This window comes from Suncus etruscus, chromosome 5 (assembly GCF_024139225.1).
Source record: "Suncus etruscus isolate mSunEtr1 chromosome 5, mSunEtr1.pri.cur, whole genome shotgun sequence".
NCBI classification, from domain to species: domain Eukaryota; kingdom Metazoa; phylum Chordata; class Mammalia; order Eulipotyphla; family Soricidae; genus Suncus; species Suncus etruscus.
Window position 1 is genome coordinate 65778564 of NC_064852.1, and position 7180 is coordinate 65785743.

The window sequence follows — 7180 nt, forward strand, 5'->3', positions numbered from 1 at the left end:
TGCCTCCACTCCATGTAAATTTTCCCTTTAAGAAACCAAGCTCAAAGAACCCTGAAGATATTGGGAATAAGGTAGGGGAAGTGTTTGGCAATTTGAGAAAGTTGAGAATGGAAGGTTTTGGCCCTTCTCTCCTGGAATGTTCTTAAGAGACAACACTTTCCAGACTTTAACCTGTGTTTAGCACTAGAAATCTCATGTGGGGTGTGTGTGTGTGTGTGTGTGTGTGTGTCTGTGTGTGTGTCTGTGTGTCTGTGTGTGTGAGAGAGAGAGGGAGAGGGAGAGAGAGAAAGAAAAAGAGAGAGAGAAAGAGAGAGAGAGAGGGAGGGAAGGAGGAAAGGAGGGAGGGAGGGAGGGAGGAAAGAGAGAACTTTTAGTTCCTGTATTCCTAAAGGCAAGGCACCTGAGCTGGGAAGGTGTGTGTGGGCAGTCCCCTGGGACCACTGTTCCAGATCTGTCCCATCTGCTCTTTGCAGCCAGATGGCAATCACAAATGAGCTAGGACGGGGATCTATCTCTAACCCCCTTGTCAGTGTCTTCAGTTCACCCCCTTCCCTCAAATAATGAGTGCTGCTGTCTGTGTGGGGCTCACTCCTTATTCTAGACCCATACTTATTAATGAGCAGAATAATTCCTGTCTCCCTGCACTTCCCATCAGCTAGGATTCCAGCTTTCGACCATGCTTGAGGCATCTGTGAGGAGGGCAGGTTGTTTTCCACAACATCAACCTCAAGAGTCAGGGATGTTCCTTAACAACCTGCTATGGATTGACCATGAATTTATTTAAGTCCTCCCTGAACCTGTTTATGTTTCATTAAGTTCTTTTATTGATCCTCTTAATTTTCTCTTTGTTGATTTACTCTGGGCCTTGACTTCACAGTGCTGCTCCCTGCCTCTCAGTCTCAAGGGTTTCCAAAGTGTGTCTGCACCCTGCGCCCAGGGCCAAGTGGCCGAGCTTGCAGAATCATTCTCTGTAACATCTTATGGAACACCTCATCAAGAGTCAGCATTTGTATTCCATTTACCTTGTAAATCGAGTGTTTACTGCAGATCAGAGGTTGTGCGGAGTGTTTTTCAAATACAATTTTTGAGCCAGAGAGGTCAGTATAGGGGTTATGGTGCTTGCCTTGCACACAGCTGGCCCACTTTTGATTTCTGACTCTGCTTAAGTTCTCCCAAGCCCCATCAGGAGTGATCTCTGAGCACAGAGCCAAAAGAAAATCCTGAGTATCAGCAGGTGTGATCCTCCCAACCCCCCCCCCCCCAAAATCCCATAATACAATTTTACTGAACTTATTTCAATTTTGGACATTGTATCCTAGTGGTCTCCATCCTACTACTGAGGTCTGTGTGCTTACATTTCAATGTATTGAATTTGCCAAATTAATTTGCAACTTGTCACAGGGCATACATAAGTGAAGAACTAGGGACAAAGCCTCTACTCTTTTGATTTAATCCAAGAAAAAGAACCTTTATTAGTGAAATTACAGGTTGCCTTTGGTTCGTGATAGAGAAATTGTTGGCCAGGAATGTCTTTAAAGCCATTTATAAAAGACTGGGAAAGATGGTCAGGGGTTAAGATGTTGTTTTGCACACAGTCATATGCACAGTCACTATATTACATATGGTCCCCTCAACTGCTCAGGGTCACTTCTGAGGGCAGATCCAGGAATAGCCTATAAGCACTGTGACATATCCTATTCTCATTCTGTCCTCAGCCTCTCTTCTCTCCAAATAAAGACCACTTAAAATGTAGGTTTCTCTTTTGCTTTTGGCAACAGTGATGTTCATGAAAGCCACATTCCCTGAGGGAGATAAGAAGTGGGTAGTGCAGGCCGGAGAGATAGCATGGAAGTAGGGCATTTGCCTTGCATGCAGAAGGACAGTGGTTCGAATCCCGGCATTCCATCTGGACCCTACCCCAGCCTAGAGCCAGGAGTAGCCCCTCAGAGTCGCTGTATGTGACACCAAACCAAACCAAACCAAACAAACAAAAAGAAGTGGGTAGTTATTGCTAGGTCAGTTTGGAAAATTTGCAGACCATCTATTCCCATACATTCTCCTTCCCTTGTGCAGAGGAAGGTTTTATTTTTTACACTTGTCAATAAAAAGAAGAGGACAGGGGGCGGAGAGATAGCACAGCGGTAGGGCATTTGCCTTGCATGCAGCAGATTCAGGACTAACGGTGGTTCAAATCCCAGCATGCCATATGATCCCCCATTCATGCCAGGGGTGATTTCTAAGTGCAGAGCCAGGAGTAACCTCTGAGCACTGCTGGGTGTGACCCCCCAAAAAAATAACAAAAGACTGTCCTGTGGATGTCGAGAATGAAGAGTAAAAGCTGTTTGCCATCTCTGCTCACACATTGGACTTTACCATATGTGACAGCTTTTCCTGCTCCTCTGCATGTTTTTTTATTTAAATTTGTTTTCACCTGTTTTTTTCCTTCCTCCCTTCCTCCTTCCTTCCTTTATTCCTTCCTCTCTTTTTCCTCCCTCCCTCCCTCCTTTCCTTCCTTCCTTTATTCCTTCCTCTCTTTCCTTTCTCCCTCCCCCCTTTCCTCCCTCCCTCCCTTCCTTCCTTTATTCCTTCCTCTCTCTTTCCTCCCTCCCTCCCTCCCTGCCTCCCTCCCTTCCTCCCTCCCTCCCTCCCTCCCTCCCTCCCTCCCTCCCTCCCTTCCTTCCTCCCTTCCTCCCTTCCCTCCCTTCCTTCCTTCCTTCCTTCCTTCCTTCCTTCCTTCCTTCCTTCCTTCCTTCCTTCCTTCCTTCCTTCCTTCCTTCCTTCCTTTATTCTTTCCTCTCTCTTTTTTTTGGGGTCGCACCTGGCAGTGCTCAGGAGTTACTCCTAGCTCCATGCTCAGAAATCGCTCCTAGTAAGCACGGGGGACCATATGGGATGCCAAGATTTGAACCAATGACCTTCTGCATGAAAGGCAAACGCCTTACCTCCATGCCATCTCTCCGGCCCCTCCTTCCTCTCTCTTTCCTTCCTCCCTTCCTCCATCCTTCCTTCCTTCCTTTATTCCTTCCTCTCTTTCCTTCTTTCCTCCCTCCCTTCCTTTCTTCCTTTATTCCTTCCTCTCTCTTTCCTTCCTTCCTTCCTCCCTCCCTTCCTTCCTCCCTCCCTTCCTTCCTTCCTCTTTCCCTCCCTCCCTCCTACCTTCCTCCCCCTCCCTCCCTCCCTCCCTCCCTCCCTCCCTCCCTCCCTTCCTTCCTTCCTTTCTCCCTTCCTTCTTCCCTCCCTCCCTTCCTTCCTTCCTTCCTTCCTTCCTCCCTCCCTTCCTTCCTTCCTTCCTTCCTTCCTTCCTTCCTTCCTCCCTCCCTCCCTCCCTCCCTTTCCCTCCCTCCCTCCCTCCCTCCCTCCCTCCCTCCCTCCCTCCTTCCTCCCTCCCTCCCTCCCTCCCTTCCTTCCTTCCTTCCTTCCTTCCTTCCTTCCTTCCTTCCTTCCTTCCTTCCTTCCTTCCTTCCTTCCTTCCTTCCTTTTCTTTCTTTTCCTTTTCTTTCTTCTTAACTACTGTGCAATACAGAGCTAAGAAGCCATTGGTGGTCGAGTTTCAGTCATACAATGTTCTAACACCTATCCCTTCATTAGTGTACATTTCCTACCATTAATGTCCCCAATTTCCCTACCATCCTTACCTTCCACCTCTATGTTACCTCTACCTCTAGTCTACCTCTATGGCAGACACTTTTCTCTTTTCACCTCTCTATTTTTTTTCTTTTAGGCAATATTGATACTGAAAGAGTATTATGTATATCACTTTACTACTATTTAGCACCTAGGTCTTGTCCATTTTCAACTACCATCAGTATCCCTTCTCTGACCTAACTTCTACAAGTGTTTCTTGGTCCTCATTGGAGGGTCATGCACCATTCGAGAGTGTGGTTTCTAATCTACATTTATCTGACTTATCGAGTAAATGAAACCACAGTTTGTTGAAAATGTACTTCTCAAATGAATCTAAAATCTCTGTCTATGTGGAGCATTGTGCTGAGATTTTTGTTTTCTTTGGTTTCACTCTTTAAAATTTTTTTATTTATTTATTGGTCACAACTGGTGGCACTCAGAGGTTAATCCTGGCTTTCTGCTCAGTAATCACTCCTGGCAGGCACAGGGGACCATATAGGATGCTGGAATTTGGAACCACCGTTGGTTCTGGGTCAGCGGCTTGCAAGGCAAACGCCCTACCACTGTGCTATCTATCCGGCCCACCTTTCCTTTGCTTTCCTTTCCTTTGCTTTCCTTTCCTTTGCTTTCCTTTCCTTTGCTTTCCTTTCCTTTGCTTTCCTTTCCTTTCCTTTCCTTTCCTTTCCTTTCCTTTCCTTTCCTTTCCTTTCCTTTCCTTTCCTTTCCTTTCCTTTCCTTTCCTTTCCTTTCCTTTCCTTTCCTTTCCTTTCCTTTCCTTTCCTTTCCTTTCCTTTCCTTTCCTTTCCTTTCCTTTCCTTTCCTTTCCTTTCCTTTCCTTTCCTTTCCTTTCCTTTCCTTTCCTTTCCTTTCCTTTCCTTTCCTTTCCTTTCCTTTCCTTCCCTTCTTTCTTTCTTTTTTTTTTTTTGGTGGGTTTTTTTTTTTTGGGTCACACCCAGCAGTGCTCAGGGGTTATTCCTGGCTCCACGCTCAGATATTGCTCCTGGCAGGCACGGGGGACCATGTGGGACGCCGGGATTCGAACCGATGACATTCTGCATGAAAGGAAAATGAATTACCTCCATGCTATCTCTCCGCCCCCCCTTTCTTTTTCTCTCTCTTTTTTTTTTTTTGGCTGAAGTGAAAATTATGTTTCTATTTTCCTAAGAAGAGACATTAAGAAAAAATTTGGCGGGCCCGGAGAGATAGCACAGCGGTGTTTGCCTTGCAAGCAGCCAATCCAGGACCAAAGGTGGTTGGTTCAATCCCGGTGTCCCATATGGTCCCCCGTGCCTGCCAGGAGCTATTTCTGAGCAGACAGCCAGGAGTAACCCCTGAGCAACGCCGGGTGTGGCCCCCCCCCCAAAAAAAAGAAAAAATTTGGCAAGAACATTCAGAATATATATGGCAGATTTCTAAGTTTCCCTTTCTTCTCACCTCTTCCCCTTAAATTATATAAGCCATATAGAATGATGAAAAATCTACAGAGAACTGAAGCCTTCTTTCACCAAGGTTGAGAAGCTTTCTTTTCTTTTCCTTTTTTTAAAATTCTATTTTTTTGGGCCACAGCCGTTTGATGCTCAGGGGTTACTCCTGGCTAAGGGCTCAGAAATTGCCCCTGACTTGGGGGGACCATATGGGATGCGGGGGGATTGAACCGTGGTCCTTCCTTGGCTAGTGCTTGTAAGGCAGACCTTACCTCTAGTGCCACCTTGCCGGCCCCTAAATTCTGTTTTTTAAATTTAATTCAAATAATTTTTTAAAAATAATTTTTAATTTTAATTTTAGTTTTAGGTTTTGGACTACACAGATTGTGCTTAGGTTTACTTCTGGCTCTGTGCTCAAGGATCACTCCTGGTGAGGCTCAGGGGACTTTATCTGGGAACGCAGGTTGTCAGTGTGTGAATAGAGTTTCCTACCCACTGTAAGTATCTTTCTGACTCCCTCTCTTGTCTTGCTTCTCTGGCCCTGAGAAGTTATCTTGATTACTCTCCTCCTGGCCTTGGTTCAGTGGCTGTGCTGTGGGCCCAATGGGTTGGAGCACTCACTAGAGGCCCTGACCTGTGCACTCTCCCCATTGGCCCCTTCAGTGACTGTGTTCCATTCATTGTCTCCCCTGGGGCTACTCTGGAAATCCAGGCTTTGCAGATCTGGGGAGCTATGAGAAGAACTTTTTGGCAGATAACCTTAAAGTGTCTTGTGGGAGTCGTTTTCTAATTTGCACCAAGTCCCCATTTGGGATAGTGCAGGACTCCTCTTTAAGTGTGAACTCTATTGATTCCTGCAGAGGTCTGCTCCTTCAGTTGTGTTCCATAATTTGCTTTTTGTTCAGTGGCAGCAATAGCAGCAGCAGCAATAACCATAACAATTATTTGTTGAACTTCCAATAACTCCTATTAATAATTGCTAACATTTATCCAAGACTTGCTATGAACCAGGCATTGGTGGGGAGGGGGAGGGATAGAGGGCTTTTAAATGCAGTTTTGTTCAGTCTACTGTGTGGTGGTATCAAAGTGATTCCTATTCTTCCATTGAGGACTCACAGCTTAGTAAGTTGGAGCTAATTTGTCATCTGTCTCTTGATGCACACACGATGAGTCTTGGACTAAACCCTGATCTGTTTGGCTCCATGTTCTCTTATTGCTGTACTGGGTCCCTGGGGATTTAGAGTTGGGGAAGCTCACAGTAAAAATGAGGCTCCATATCATGGGGCATAGAATCCCGAGAGGGAAAATGGCAATTGATTTGGGGGTAGTAGATTTGGGGGCAGGAAAGTTTCTTAGAGATGGGCACATACTTCCCCTCTAAACCTGAAAATAGTTTCTACTTTTTTTCCCCTCATGCCTAGCATTGCTCAGGGGTTACTCCTTGTCCTGAGTTCCTGGCGGGCTGGGGGGGGGGCATGCAAGACAACTGCCCAATCTGCTGTACTCTCGCCCCAGCATCCAAGTTCCTACAGTTTTATGTGGCTCTATGACTCTCTTCGCTTATATCTCTCACTTCTGTACCCAGATATGGTCAACATGTAGTCAACATGATGCTATACTGGGATGGATTATGTTCTCCAGCTGGTTGGAGGAGTAATCCTTGAAGGGAATTCAAGCTCTCCATTTACAAAGACAATAAATGCATAGTGATTACATTTCTTGAATAATTATGGGATTTTTACTGATGACTTATTTCATATACACTTTTAGATAGATCCAGTCTTTGCATATTAGCAATCTCTGTAATTTTCTTAATTCACAGCCAAGAAAACTATAGCTTTTTTCTATTGCTTAAGAACAATCAAACGACTTTGTTTTTGTTTTTTCAGGCCACACCCATTTGATGCTCAGGGGTTACTCCTGACTAAGCGCTCAGAAATTGCCCCTGGCTTGGGGGACCATATGGGACGCCGGGGGATCGAACCACGGTCCTTCTCTATGCTCAGAAATCGCTCCTGGCAGGCTCGGGGGGCCATATAGGCTGCTGGGATTCGAACCACTGTCCTTCTGCATACAAGGTGAACTGCCCTACCTCCATGCTATCTCTCCAGCCCACAATTAAAAGACTTTTT